The 16,229-nt window shown below is 36.2% G+C and overlaps 1 protein-coding gene across 4 annotated transcripts in view; it reads left to right on the top strand.

The window, feature by feature from the left end:
• Positions 1-16,229, top strand: part of rab27b (RAB27B, member RAS oncogene family) — an 80,599-nt gene that overhangs the window by 43,182 nt on the left and 21,188 nt on the right. The window contains exon 1 of one of the 4 annotated variants that reach the window (XM_066710960.1): positions 8,234-8,338. The exons of the other annotated variants lie outside the window; for them this stretch is intronic. The gene's annotated coding sequence lies outside the window, so the exon portion shown is untranslated. Of the gene's footprint in view, positions 1-8,233; positions 8,339-16,229 lie in introns of those variants that run through there. 4 annotated transcript variants of the gene reach the window in all.

Raw genomic sequence — 16,229 nt, 5'->3', positions numbered from 1 at the left:
TAGAATTGGAATTTAAAACCTTTTGAATGTAGAGCAGACATTTGCCATGAAAGTCAAACCAGGGATTAATATTGAGGAGATGGTATGTGGCAGTGTATTGGATGGGTATCAAAAGTTAATATCTGAATAAATTAAATCAAACCAGGATTTAATGGTTTCTCTCAGTCGTGGTGTCTGTTTTTAGCTTGTAGCTGTGGATGCATCTTCTCCTCATATCCTAACTGTTGTAACAGTTCTAGAATTGTCAGTTGAAATTGTACAAAAAGAAGCAGCAACTTTATTCATAACCTAATAAAAACAAAAAAAGTCTTTCAGAAGTTGTCAGGTTTTTTTTCTGTGCTGTGGTTAAATAAAGCAGTCTTAGTGTTCTTTCAGTTCCCATCATTTAGTTTTGAAATGGGCAAGGTTTAATGACTGGACATGACTTGCAAAAATCTGGAAGAGCTGTTATTAATAGGGTTGCTATCAACGTCGGCTAAAGCATCTGCTTTGGCTGCCGGTGACATGATTGAAAATGTAAATGTTTAACTGTGGTTGAATTTCATCAATAGGGACAAGAATTCAAATGAGATGGTGCCAAATTTTGCTAAAATTATGACTTCTCAGACTGTTAGTTGAAGCATTTTTCCGATTACACTTTCGTAGTGAACATAAAATGTGAAGAAGTTATACAGTGCATCCGGAAAGTATTCACAGCGCTTCACTTTTTCCACATTTTGTTATGTTACAGCCTTATTCCAAAATTGATTAAATTAATTATTTTCTTCAAAATTGTACGAACAATACCCCATAATGACAAACAAATCTTTGCAAATTTATTAAAAATAAAAAACAAAAAAAGCACATGTACATAAGTATTCACAGCCTTTGCTCAATACTTTGTTGAAGCACCTTTGGCACCAATTACAGCCTCAAGTCTTTTTGAGTATGATGCTATAAGCTTGGCACACCTATTTTTGGGCAGTTTCTCCCATTCTTCATTGCAGGACCACTCAAGCTCCATCAGGTTGGATGGGGAACGTCGGTGCACAGCCATTTTCAGATCTCTCCAGAAATGTTCAATCGGGTTCAAGTCTGGGTTCTGACTGGGCCACTCAAGGACATTCACAAAATTGTCCTGTAGCCACTCCTTTGTTATCTTGGCTGTGTGCTTAGGGTTGTTGTCCTGTTGGAGATGAATCTTCGCCACAGTCTGAGGTCCAGAGCGCTCTGGAGCAGGTTTTCATCAAGGATGTCTCTGTACATTGCTGCATTCATCTTTCCCTCCATCCTGAATAGTCTCCCAGTTCCTGCTGCTGAAAAACATCCCCACAGCATGATGCTGCCACCACCATGCTTCACTGTAGGGATGGTATTGGCCAGGTGATGAGCAGTGCCTGGTTTCCTCCAGACATGACGCTTGCCATTCAGGCCAAAGAGTTCAATCTTTTGTTTCTCATGGTCTGAGAGTCCTTGTTCTCTGACATGCACTGTTAACTGTGGGACCTTATATAGACAGGTGTGTGCCTTTCCAAATCATGTCCAATCAACTGAATTTACCACAGGTGGACTCCAATCAAGTTGTAGAAACATCTCAAGGATGATCAGTGGAAACAGGACGCACCTGAGCTCAATTTTGAGTGTCATGGCAAAGGCTGTGAATACTTATGTACATGTGCTTTTTTTGTTTTTCATTTTTAATACATTTGCAAAGATTTCAAACAAACTTCTTTCACGTTGTCATTATGGAGTATTGTTTGTAGAATTTTGAGGAAAATAATGAATTTAATCCATTTTGGAATAAGACTGTAACATAAAGTGAAGCGCTGTGAATACTTTCCGGTTCACTGCATATATATTTTCTTCATTCTTGTTTTAAGTTGTCATAATATTGTGGTTCTGTCACTTGTCTCCCTGTAGTGTGAAGTATGCTGATGAAAAGTACCGGTTCTATTGTTTTTTTTTATTTTTTTTCTATCCCTTTCCCACACGGCTGCACAGATTTGCTGTTTGTGTTGCATTCAATGCATAAAGGCCATTTCTCACCAGAAAACAATGGACAGCCAGGTTGTTCAAAACAATGGAGGTTCCTGAGTGATCTGTAGCAAACTGACTGTCACAGGCCTGGTTACCTGGAGTGGTATTCAGTGCTGTTTTTTCATTGTGTCTGCATTAACCTTCAGCTCCCTCCACAGATTTTCTATGGGATTAAGGTCTGGAGACTGGCTAGGCCACTCCAGGACCTTAATGTGCTTCTTCTTGAGCCACTCCTTTGTTGCCTTGGCTGTGCGTTTTGGGTCATTGTCATGCTGGAATACCCATCCACGACCCATTTTCAATGCCCTGGCTGAGGGAAGGAGGTTCTCACCCAAGATTTGACAGTACATGGCCCCGTCCATTGTACCTTTGATGCGGTGCAGTTGTCCTATCCCCTTAGCAGAAAAAAAACCCCAAAGCATAATGTTTCCACCTCCATGTTTGACGGTGGGGATGGTGTTCTTGGGGTCATTCCTCCTCCTCCAAACACGATGAGTTGAGTTGATACCAAAGAGCTCGATTTTGGTCTCATCTGACCACAACACTTTCACCCAGTTCTCATCTGAATCATTCAGATGTTGGCAAACTTCAGACGGGCCTGTACATGTGCTTTCTTGAGCAGGGGGGCCTTGCGGGCGCTGCATGATTTCAGTCCTTCACGGCGTAGTGTGTTACCAATTGTTTTCTTGGTGACTATGGTCCCAGCTGCCTTGAGATCATTAACAAGATCCTCCCGTGTAGTTCTGGGCTGATTCCTCACCGTTCTCATGATCATTGAGACTCCACGAGGTGAGATCTTGCATGGAGCCCCAGACCGAGGGAGACTGACAGTTATTTTGTGTTTCTTCCATTTGCGAATAATCGCACCAACTGTTGTCACCTTCTCACCAAGCTGCTTGGCGATGGTCTTGTAGCCCATTCCAGCCTTGTGTAGGTCTACAATCTTGTCCCTGACATCCTTGGACAGCTCTTTGGTCTTGGCCATGGTGGGGAGTTTGGAATCTGATTGATTGATTGCTTCTGTGGACAGGTATCTTTTATACAGGTAACGAGCTGAGATTAGGAGCACTCCCTTTAAGAGACACCTGGGAGCCAGAAATCTTGCTGATTGATAGGGGATCAAATACTTATTTCCCTCATTAACATGCAAATCAATTTATAACTTTTCTGAAATGTGTTTTTCTGGATTGTTTTGCTGTTATTCTGTCTCTCACTGTTAAAATACACCTACCATTAAAATAATAGACTGATCATTTCTTTGTCAGTGGGCAAACATACAAAATCAGCAGGGGATCAAATACTTTTTTCCCTCACTGTATCTAAAGCCATGTTGCAGTTATTAAAAACAGTGACAAAGAATCAAGGCAGTGAGTGCTTGGTACAAAAGAGGAACCAAAATCTTTATATCCCAAGGAGCAAGGCTCCATTACAGGAGAATAAAGGTAAGATTTTAAACCCGATTCAGTTTCCAAGGAGTACACTTCCCCTCATCCCCCTCATTACTATGCTTTTTTTGAATCTAATATTACTTTAACAGCTGGTGGATGTCTGCAGAGATAGGGTGAGGAGGTGAACAAAAGCACTGATAAATGTCAATAGCACAGTAGGCCATATTCATGAAGTATTAACAGAGCGATGAAGAATGAACAACACTACACAGCTCTTAATGTCACACAAATTAATATCTTCCTACTGTTACAGTGTACAGGAAGTTGGAGTCCTATGGAAAAGCACAGTGGTTAAGTAATTAGCTTCAGCCCAAGACTCTTACACGGTGAACATTAGACTCGATTTGGTTTGTGGAGTCCTTGTCAGCAAAACACATTTGTGCTTTAAAACCAAGCTTGTTAAATGGGAGCTGTAACTTTAAAGATTAGGTTGACAGGCAACTCAAAAGCATGAAAATAGGTTACATGCCAGTTACTTTAATCTGTGAGATATTTTTTTCTTTTTAAGCGCAGAAAGAAATACATTTCATCCTGTGGGTGTCCTGGTTAACCATATGCTGCATTTTTTTCTTCCTTTGCGAGTGTCTACTATATTGAATCTAGTAGGCTAATCTCAGAATCTATTAAAACTCCATTACATTCTCTGATGTGGTGCTAAATAATCATCAGCACACTCATATTTTATTAATCTAAGCACATGTTCAGTCTCTTGTGTAAGATTGTAGAAGTTGACACGTAACTGATGTACATAAATAAATATTAAATGCAGATGTCATATACTGTAGCAAAGCAAATCTTAGGATTTTGACCTAAAATGTGAAAAGCAGCGCAGTCCATGTCATGAGTAAGATCTGCATATCTTTTGAAAGCAGGAGGTTGGAGCTGAAAATCCTTTTTCACTTTAATGCACTTTTTCCTCATATCTCAAAATGATCAAATACTCTGGATATATCTTATTAAATGTAAGTGAAGTGCCTTCAACATCTATTTTTAGTTCTGCTAATTGTCACTCATTGTGAGTGCATACATAATACATGTATCTGAAAATAGGTATTCATCCAGTTGATGGAATTGTCTAAAAAAAAATGTATGTTGTGCATGGTACATGAGTTTGTTAATTGCATTTTTAAAGGGGGGGGGGGGGGGAAGCCTTAAGTTTATATAGCCTTAAACTATAATTTTAATTTAAAAGCTTTCATATTGTATAGTTTGTAATACTCATTACTGTCTTTAAAGAGCCTGTCTGACTATAACTGAAGGAGATATCTGTTTTCCTCATACTGTATATTTGAAAAAATATTATTTTAGGCAATACAAGACAGATGTTGCCTAGCATTGGACATTACATTGCCACAATAAAAGCAGTAGTGGTGCTTGCATTGATGACTTCCTTTAATGGCAATACAAATATACCTGATTAAGGGGTTAATGTAGTGTTTAATATATTTGTAACCAATTATGACAAATCTTTGTCCATTCTGACAAAGTGTTTCTTATTCTGGTGTCTTATTAGGGTGGCTACTGAATGTTACAAAGCATACAATCTGTCTGGCCAGCAATCGTTTGTGGGGACGCCTCATCCATCCATCCATCCATCCATCCATCCATCCATCAGCCTTTATCAATCAACAGCAGTATATGTGTGATTGATAGGTAGATGTTTTTGTTTATTTTGTTTCAGATTAATTTACATCAGCATTTGCTATACTGTAGTCCACTGTCTAAGTGACAATACGTTTTCATTTCATTTCAGAAAACGTCTAATAAAGTAAATGTCCTATTAATATAAAGCTTTATTATGCTGTTGTCTTGGATCTGAGCGAAAATGCAAAAGCCTTTGGGCCAATACATTTCTATAATGGAAACGGTTTTAGGATAGGATTCTGGGACTATATAACTTGATGCACAGTCTAAGGCTATAACAACTGTTTTTTCATTTGAATTTATAACAGCTGGATTTTGGTGTTTCAAGTGACATTCAAATCATGAATATTATGGCTACAATGAAACATCACCTGGTATTAAAGTTAGTGTGTTAGTGTTTTTACTAAGTGTCATTGGTACTTGAGTGATGCTTATGTGAGCCTGTTTGGATCTGTGTACAGACTAGGTGAAGTGCCTTCCACAATGGGCAGACCAATGCCCCGCTCTCCCGTGTGTGGAGTGGCTCCTGTAACCACTAGGCCACCACATGTTTTCTAATGTGAAGGATGCATTTACCCAACTGTGTAATTCTGTAAAAGGAGTGGAATTGGAAAGCTTAATGCATTGGAAAATAATGTGCTTCATATTATTTATATTTTTAATTAGTTAACTTCCAGGATTTCCTTTGTTTCCTCACACATCTGCTAACTGTCATTTTATTGATCCTGGAGATACATGAGAAAAACACCTAGGGGATAAAACACACACCATTCTGTGCTCATGGCAACATCTTTGTTTGACATCATAAGGCGTAAACCATCAGGTACTGATAATGCAATGAGGACAATCTTCATCTCATCGCTTTTTATGTTAATCATGCAGGGTCAGCTGAAATGGCACAATAATAATCCTGGAAAAACCTATTGCGTGGTAAATTTTAAAATAAATAATATAACTGCAAATGCATGTGTCCAGTCCTCTCCAAATCTATTCATACCCTTGATAAAGTGAGGAATTTAATTATATTGTAGTAAATTACTTTGTGTGTAAACATGCATGTACATTTATTTAAAGTAAATGCATGTATAAGCTTACTATATTGATGCATCAAAATGAAGATAATTGTATCGCTGTCAGTGTCAAGATCATATGTATTGAGACTATATCTGTCAAAATATTATGTTTCTAAATGCACATGTTCACAGATTTTAAATATTTTAAGAAACAAATGCTGTACATTTGGTAGTCTCAATAAGCCCCAATAAGCTTTAGGAAATGTCCTTGTTTTCCGCTGTTTATAATAAGCACAAACTGTGCAACCTGGAATCAACATTGCTAATCTTGTATACATGATATGTTTTATATAAATGTATGATGAGGCATTCTAGGATATGTCATTGAGTTTTGTTTGCTTTGTAGCATATAAACAATGGCTAATCAGAATACAGGCTTCAATTCTATACTGCACTTATTCTCGGCTACATTTGGATTATGGTTTATCCAGTTTTGCAGATTCTTGTCATTCCTCTATGCAAGTCAGTGAGTCATTATGACAATTATGTTTGCTCACAATAATAAATCATCATGTACCTTCAGATCCGCTTGCCTGAGGTCAGGATAATCAATGATTTACTTTTAACGATATTTCACAGTCTACAAATTATTACTCGCGGAGACTAATCACATAAAGGGATGGGGCAGAACTCACATAGGAAGGCCTAGCAAAGCCTGCAAAATCACTGAAAGATTGAATTAATTTAGGAGGGCCTGTTAAATATTTTGTACTACCTTAGACCTGATAGACTGAGCTGTTAAAATGTTGTTGTTTTTCTGGGCTTGGCATTGTTGCTGAGGGCTTTATCTTCTGTATAACTGGTCTGTGTTTGAGTAACCCTTAAGTATTCTGTTGTAATATATATAGACTACATGCCACTCAGATTGAAACTACAGTCGCAATAGGAAGTATCCACCCACTGGGTTTTTTCAAATTTGTGTTGTTACAACATGACATTAGGATGCATTTAAGTGTCCTATAGCCACTGTAAGTCCTAGTAATCATTGTTTTCTTGGACAAATGAAAATATTATATTGATACTGACACAGTATAGTATTAAATAGTGGACATTTGTCTTCATTTTCAAACTGAGGTAAATTATATGTTAAAGGGAACTATGCTGTAGTAAATTACCTTATACATGTGTAATTTAAGTAAGTACAAATGTAAGTTGCATTATGGGGAAATTCCTTTCTATTTCTCTGAACAAATACATCTGTAACTGGATAGCCCTTAACAAGAAGAAGAACAACAATAATCATATCATCATAACCAGAAGAAGAATAGACAAGAATGAAGTACGCTCTCTTCTGGCTGGCCTTTCTGCTTCAACTATTTACTCCGTTCAACATATTCATAATTCACCTGCTCATTTTATATTCTCTGGAACTGCTATAGACTGTTCTTCACCATGTGCTTCTTCCCACCTCTTCTAATAAGAATAAACAATACTGTAACTCAAAGTGCAGCAAAATAAAAACGTTTACATATAGAAACGAAAGATAAACAAGCCACAACAATCTATTAAAAATCATATTAAATCTATTGTAATACAAAAGTCTAAATGTTCCAAAGAGGCAAATTACCTTTTGGAAATGGACACAGACCCAGGTGGTCTTTCTACAGTTTAAGTACATATCAAAAATCCTGCAGAGTTTAAGTAACTGCAATTTTATATTGGCATACATTTTGTGTAGCCTTCCCTGGTCCAGTATGTTGTGTCCTCTGACATCTGCCTACTGTTTTTATCAAGGGAAAAATATGCATGCTCGATTTATTTTCTTCCTTTTCCTGTATACAGCAGAAACGGCAGCATTAGACATGTGGGTTCCCTGTATTTAGTTTTGTCCTCTCTGTGAAACACTACCCAGATGCACATTGTGTGACGGAGCACAACCAAATGCCAGCAGACAATGCCACCTTTTTCCAGGATTTGCCTGAGGTGAGCCAACAGGAGAGCCATGTTTGGTTTTCTGTGCTGTAGGCCCGCCTTTCTATCATGCAAAACAGTCTCAAGCAGCATGACCTCTCTGGGTTTGCCCCTCTGTAGCTAGGGGAGTGGCTAGTGTTACAGCTTGAAGTTAATCAAGTAACCTAACTGCAGATAAGCAGCTGTTCAAAAGGAGTTTCTTTTCTTTCCCTTTTTTTTTATTTTTCCTTCCCCAAAGCTGAATTGGTAAGAACTACTTTTGTTTTCTTCTTTGTGTAGAGAAAGCAGAGGAAGGCATCTTTTCTGCACATTAATTGTTTTCATGTCAGATGTTTTTCTAAGGCATCTTAGAACAGAAAAGGGCTATGTCTTTCGTAATATTCTTCAAGATTTTGCAAGGAAGTCTTTACTGGAGGGGCTGGTGTGATTCTCGTGTGTATGGAATGTAAACACGCCCAGCTCTGCAAGTTGATAACTGTTCTAATTGTGTCACTAGGGGATGTTTTCCTTTCAAATCATTAAAACAAAACAAAAAACTATATAAATGAGAAACTATTTGAAAACCTATATATATGATATTTATTTGGTATAGATTGCAGTAGAATGGAGCTGTGGCATACATATAATATATTATTTATAAGCCATTTGTAACTAACTCAATCCAATCTGTAGTTTGTTTTTCTCCCAAGGATTTAATTTTGTATTTGCACAATTCAGAAATGCTGCTAAGGCTGGTGGGGGGGGCCTCAGTACAACATGATACTTTTGTAAGCCAAAGTCAGACAGATTTACATGGTACACTTATGGTTTTCTGATAACTACATTGTATGTGTGCTGGTGAATTGAATTCCTACATCTAAAATATACACCTTGCATAAAATGACCTTTTCTCTCTCCTTGTTGTTTCAAAGCATTAAATGTGTGTGACATTATAGCACATTATAAAGATTACTGTGTTGTTACTGAGCAATAGAAAATGGTGTGTGTGTCATCCATTTAATCACTCCTCTTATAGCTATAACATCGGCTACTGCCTGAGCCTTAAGGAATTGGACAAAAAAGCTGTATTTATCCAAGGCAAACAATTAACAGCAATTAAACATAATGTATCAAGGTTACAGTTGTAAGTAAGGCTGGCCATTTTCATTTGCTTACTTTTCCTTAAACAACAATTAGCATTATAGTGATCTATTTCTTAGCTCAATCATGGACTGGCTCTGTAGCTAGGATGTAGTCATTGCATCATACACTTAAATAAATTCTAAAAATAAATTAATTGAGAGGCTATGCCTATCGCTGGTAGACTCCTTGTTTAACTTAAATGAGAGAAAATGAATTCTGCCTTCAATATTTGCATTAAAAATGTGCTCACTTTGAATTGCAAACATGATCCAGAATTATAAACCTGTTGGAGCAATGAACTACTCACCAAGCCTTGTTTCTGTTTGCTGTTGTGAAAAAATATTTTTGCTAATATCAGCTTCATACTAAATGAACATTATTTTATATAAGTGTGTACTCAAAAGAAATGTGCAAAACTAATAACACATTTCTGTTATCTGTTAAGATTTAAATTATTTTTGAAAGAGATATTGAGTAAATGTACAATACATGTCTGAGGAAAGTTCAAATACACCACTAGATATGCAGCATCCCAGTAATCCTTGAATACTTTCAATTGCATTGTTTTGTTCATGTGTTTTTATGGTAAAATAAACTTTTTTTTTTTCTCATCAGAGAAATGTAAAACAAAGGATAAGAATGCATTTTAGTCTTTCTTAATTAGGGAGAAGACTTTACTTATTTTGGCAGTTTTGCAGTGGAGCTAAACAAACAAGTCTTAAAGATGTTCCCTACAGACCTTGTTTGTTTGTTTCTGTTGATAAATACTTGTTAAATGTTAAGACATGTTGCAAATCCCCATTTTACACCTTTTTCTTCACCAGCTTTTGAAGGTATAGTTAACACCATGGGCTAGATGTACTTGTGATGGGCCGGTTGCAGCAAATACTGCAAGTAGCATCTGTTGTGCAGAGGTGCAAAATAAATACAATATCTTATGTATTAAGAGAAAATATGTTAATAAAGACCGCAAAATAGTGATTTATGTGTTTTAACGATATCTTCTGTGTGAGAAGAATTGCAACATTTTAAGACATGCATAGCTTACTACACTACTCCAGCCTGGTCTTGAGCACACTTGGCTCAATTGCCCTTGTCCATATATGTGCCTGGTTATAGGGCTCTTTTTAAAACAAATAATAATAAATGCATTCAATATCTCATCACCTTTTATGCAACTCAGTTACATGTACGAAATATCAAGGTCCTACTCAATTCTTATCTAACGTGATGCAATGTTTTGCTTAGGCTGGCAGTTTTAGTACATCTCATTTTAATGAATGTTACACCTCATTTGCAGCATTTTGCAGAAACTAAATTTAAATATTCATCAACAGCTTGACCGCAAAGACCAATTATTTCCTCAAAACCATTTTTAAACCAGTCAAAATTAATTGTGCCTGTTGAGTACGTCACCCGACATACTTTAAGTTTCAAGAGTTTAGGACTAGATGCATGTGTGCAAAATTTAAAGTGCACTTCATAGCATATATATTATACAAAATGTGCTACATGAATAGGCCACTTTACACACATACACCCTTTCTGCATGACACATTTTACAGCCATCTATTAAATAAATGCCTTGCAGTCATTTGTCATTCATGTTAACTATCCTACATTTTCTTGATGGCACACTCCTTCCTGTGCTGCCATTACACTTAATATATTAAATTGTCTCGGAGGGCCTCTCGTTCTGCTCATCCCAAAAAAATGAAGAATCAAGTAGTTCCCTTATGACTTAACAATTGTCATTTCAATGAATACCAGAACCTAATGACTGCTCTGATCTGTGTTCTGGTGTTACAGCCTGTATTTACCACTTTTAATATTTTACTGCCAGTAATAGTGCTGCTGCCTCTACTAGTATAGGCAGGCCTATACTCTGCTTTGCACGACGCTGCTACAAACAGATTCATTATAGCATGAATTTAGATTTACTACTACTACTACTAATATAAAATGAGTTTCCCTGCTTTCCTAATAGAGGAATTTGATGTTAATGGTTTATAGTACCATATTCCCCACAAAGTTCCACTCCATGTAATATTGATCCCACATTGTGATTCACAGCACCCTTAACCTTTCTGCCTAATGGGAGTCAGTGGATGTACAAATGTAGGGCAGCCACCTACCGAGGGATTGAAGGCACCCAGGCAGGCAGCAAAGCTGAGGACTTCCCATATAGTACAAAACTAGCACACATTAAATATTTGAATTGGTAGTTGTAAAATGCTCGTTATTATATATTTTTTGTTGTTGTTGCATAGCCTGGTATTGATACAGCATACAGTATGAATCTAATGCAATATCTTATACAATGATGCCAACATTTACTACAAGATATAGAATGTGAAGTGAATACAGCAGGACTGAAAGATCAACAAATGGATCATGTGATCCGAGTTTCGTTAGAATGCTGTGTCAAGCATGTCTGTGCTGCTGGGAACAGTTTGTCAGTTCTAAGGCAGAGAAAGATCATAGATAAGGTCCTACGAGCTTAGTGGGTGAACTATGAAAACCTCAAGCTCTAGAAAAAGGGAAAATTGTGACTGTTCTGTAACGGTTAAAAACACAAACAAAAAACAAAAGCTAAAGCTATGTGTGATTTAATTCGTACATAAATACATAAGAAAATGAAAATAGCCAGATAATTTAACATTTGATCCAGATAGTAGCCTATTTCTTTTCTTTTTTGTAAAATCACAATTTTTCAGAGTTGAACTTATTTATGAATGGTATTGTTCCGTTTTTGTGTTTAACGGTAGGTAGGCCTAAGCTTTATTTTAAAAATAATCTGTTCAAGGGCCTTAATTGTGTTTCATTATGAGAAGATCGATCAGTACTGGATGTTCTGATTACCTAAGTATTTTCCAGACCAGGTTCAGTTCAATGGTTTGATTTATAGGCTTATGACTGAAAACCCAAGCCCTCCAATCGTTCAGATTCACCTATGAAATTCAATTGGTGACTTTTGATGAGGTGCTGAAGTAATGGGAGCCGGTGGATGTACAAGTGTTTTAAGTCATGCATTCTAATTGTAGTTGAGCTTTGGAACAGCTGCGAAATTGTAATTATACTGTATTGTTTTGTTCATTTTAATCATTTAAAGAACACACATGAGTCATTGCATATCAAGATCATTTGCTCTGACAATTATAAAACCATCATTAGCTGGTTCATACAGTATGAACCTAATGCAAGAACTTATGCAAGGGTGTTAAGTGACCAACCATTCAAAATTGATGCTCTAACATTTGAGTAACTTGGAATGACTAATTGAGCTTCCCAAGGTTATCAGATTCTTTTCAGTTTATCAAGGTAGTTAGACCTGAGAGGTGCTCAGCTACAATAGTGGAAATGTGGCTTGTTTAGGAAAACCCACTGTTCAAGACTTAATTTGTTTGAACAATTAAAAATGATGCTGCAAGTTTCTGAAGTTATACAACTTTTTTCAATGAGGACACAATTAAAAATATAAACCAATGTAGTTGTTTTAATTGTGAAGGACCTTGTATCCTGTATTTCTAAGATTGGTATGATTCTGATTGAGAGATACAGGGCTGTTTGAACCAGATCCCGGTGTGCTGCGATGAGGAAACCTCAGCTGTTCCAACTTGTCCTGGGGTGGGTGCAGGGAAGGGGAGGGTTTCCTAAGTCAGGAAGTATTTTGAAAAACAAACTCTTGAGGATATCCCTCAAAGCATTCCACATAGGTGTTTTTTAAATGTCTTCTGAATAATTTATAGCGTGACACTGTTGATTCAGAGCTGCATGAGTCCACAAACTGTTTTTTCTCGGAAATCCATGATGACTCAACATCCGCTTTGTTTACCCGTAATCTGTTTAATATCAAGTCTAGGGAGAAAAAAACTACAGGGGCCCTGTATACCTTAGTCGGTGATCTTGGCAGAATTAATTAATTAAAATGTAAAAGCCAACATATTTTGGACTTGAGAAAAGGCAATATCATAACTATTTTACACTCTGTAACTGAGCAATGTAATCTTCCTGGGGAAATGTCCAGAGGGAATATCGCATATCATGAAAATCTGGCCTAATCCTAATGTATTTAATGCAAATGTTTCAATTGTCTGTATTGGTCAATGTGTTATGCAGTTAACAAACCTTGAAATTCTATGAGATGACCAAATTAGCTTGTCTTCAGGGATATGCATTAACATGTTGTGCAGTTTAAGCCATTTTAAATGTCTGTCGAGCTGTAGGTCACATTTCCCAGATTTTAATAAGCCTCTTTGCTTTCCTGGCATTTTGTTAGCAGATGCCTTTATGTAGAGTATGTGCGTGTGCATGCATTGGTTGGTGCATTGGTTGTATTTTCAGAAATCAATCTTTTGTTAAAAAAATATATAAGTATTAATCTGATGTCAGTGAATACATTCTTTCATTAAATAAGTAATTAATTTAAGACCATGCATTTTTCATAAGACATCCCCTAGTACAGTGGGAAAAAAAAGTTAAGAAGGTTTTTATAAAGAAATATAAATATTTATATATAGAATTAATGATGTCTGATTCAAGACTTCTGCAGATGCTTTAAAATAGGTTATTTCATTACATTTAATGCAGATATTTTTAACTTTATGCAAACCTATGTCTGAACTTTTGTTGTATGTAGAAGCTTATAACTGTTGGTTAAAACTATTTACTTGTGCTTTCCAATGATTTTCTTTCTTCAAAAGGGAAGCCGTTAGCATGTGACTGTCAAAAAGCCTGCTCTTTATTCATTATCGTTAATTCCTTTATTATACAAATGTCTCTCCAACCGGTATCACAGTACCACCAGCACCATCAGAGGAGAAACATTAATATTGTCTTCATTATGCTAAATTGTGCAGATAAAAAGTAATTAAAGGAAATGCATATTGGGTGCTGGTTAATAACAATTAGCCTATAATATATAAATTAAAAAGAGAAATAAAGAATATATCAAAATACTGGTACGTTATCTCATGTTAATCACTTGCAAAAAAAAAAAAAATGTATACAGGTATCGCTCCTTAACCTAAACGATCGATTTTACAGTGAAGACGTTGTTTTACTACCTTAGTATTCTGCAACCAAAAACGAATTCACTTGTAACGAAGAAAAGCGTCCGAAAAAAGGATTCGAACTCCACACGCCAATTCTATCCCTCCCATTTTCACTCTCTCCAGTCTCCCACTCACCCCAACACCACAAGCCACAAGCCACCACTAGTTTCGGTGAGTTTTTTGTTGTTTTTTTATTTCTGTGTACTGTACCAATTTATGAATAATTTCTGCATAATGTTTCATAGTGTTTAGTGATAAGATTTTGCTATACCCAACAATACTGTAACATACAAGTGCACACAACACAAACAACATACTATTTAGTACTTAATGATTTAACACTAGAACTGCTATAACCGCTATGCAATTTAAAAGTAAATATCTCTGTGTATGTGAATTTCACGCGCATATCTGTTCTTATGTTACTGAATAGCGGTTGGTGGTTCAGGTGTAAAGTTATAAATATTTTCTTCAACCGCCGGATGTGCAATCAATGCAGAAGGCTATACTGAATATAATATAGCTGACAATCAGGGTTTATAACTTTAACAGTTACTAGTTTTATTACAATTGTGTTGATTGCTGAAACACGTGATATTCTACAAATCATGTATTAACATTTATTAGCAGATTTGCACCTGATAAAGCTCTCGTCTGCCTGTCCTGATCAGCTCAGCAAGTTTATAACTTTCCTTTGGAATTCAATCTTGATCACGTTACAAAGTCTCTGGATCAATGCCTTGATCAGTCATCTGTTTAATCATGTATGCTACTTATTTTTTATTAGATGTAGAGCTGCTATTAGAGTGCTGTTGGCACTACATTTCAGTATCTATATAGGACTGAAGATGTCCCTCACCCTTCAGCCAGCGCTGCCCACTAGCATACCAATAAAGACACTGCCGTGTTTTCAGCACTGATGTACGCAGCTATATTAGACAGACGGAGCTATTTCAGAGAACTTCACATTATATTTTAGTTTTATGCTTTTTAACGGGTTATTTGTTTTATAATTGTATAAGTCTAAGATATATGCATACCAATTTATACACCAGTTTACAGTTTGAGTAAAGTTTATTGTATTAGTTTTCATGTTCATGTACATACGCTTGTTTTGGAAAAACAAGACTAATACAATTTAGCCAAATTTTATCACATGGGTGAGGTGGTTTTATGTAGTATGAAATGTTGGTGGTTCTGTGTTAATTGGCATTTTATATTACAAATATTAGAAAGTGCTTTACTTTTGTGTGTTTTTAGGTAATGTTAGGACTTTAGGACTTTAAAGAACTTTTACATAATTAGGACTTTTTTGGGAATGTTTGGGGTCTTCGGGAATTAAATTAATGGAAATAGCCTGGTCGATTTATGAAAATTTGCTATCTGAAGGGTTTTCAGGAACGGATTAAGTTTAGATAAGGAGAATAACCAGTACATTATTTCGGAGGGAAAAAAAAACACATTCTCTGCTTTCCTTACTATGTCATACAGAGACTTCTCCACAGAAATGCCAACAAATGTAACGTTCTGACAAGGAATTCAAATGTAATTCCTACTCATGTGATTTTTTTTTTCATATTAGATTTGAAAGAATGCAGTGTATTGTAAGCGATATGTGGTAAACTTCAGCTTACTAAATTACATGAAACATTTCTGCATTTGCAAGCATATGATTTCACAGACTTTGTAAAGGTATAACTCAACACTGTTCTTAAAAATGGTATTCTAATTTTGTGCCTCAAAGAAAGTTCTTTACTACATGTGATGTATACCTCTGTATTAGACTAATCTACAGTATGTGCAAGTAATTTCCCATGTTTATAGTCATTTGATTTTGAAATTGTCTAGAACAATATCCTGATATCAGTCTTACCATCTGCTAATCTGTTATTGATATACTGATCAGTGAAATATGTTGGTTTTTCACTTTCAAAAGGAAGTTATCAGAAGACTGTGTAATA

This window comes from Amia ocellicauda, chromosome 8, assembly GCF_036373705.1.
Source record: "Amia ocellicauda isolate fAmiCal2 chromosome 8, fAmiCal2.hap1, whole genome shotgun sequence".
NCBI classification, from domain to species: Eukaryota; Metazoa; Chordata; class Actinopteri; order Amiiformes; family Amiidae; genus Amia; species Amia ocellicauda.
The sequence above is the reverse complement of the archived record's forward strand: the minus strand, read 5'-3'. Positions and strand labels throughout refer to the sequence as shown.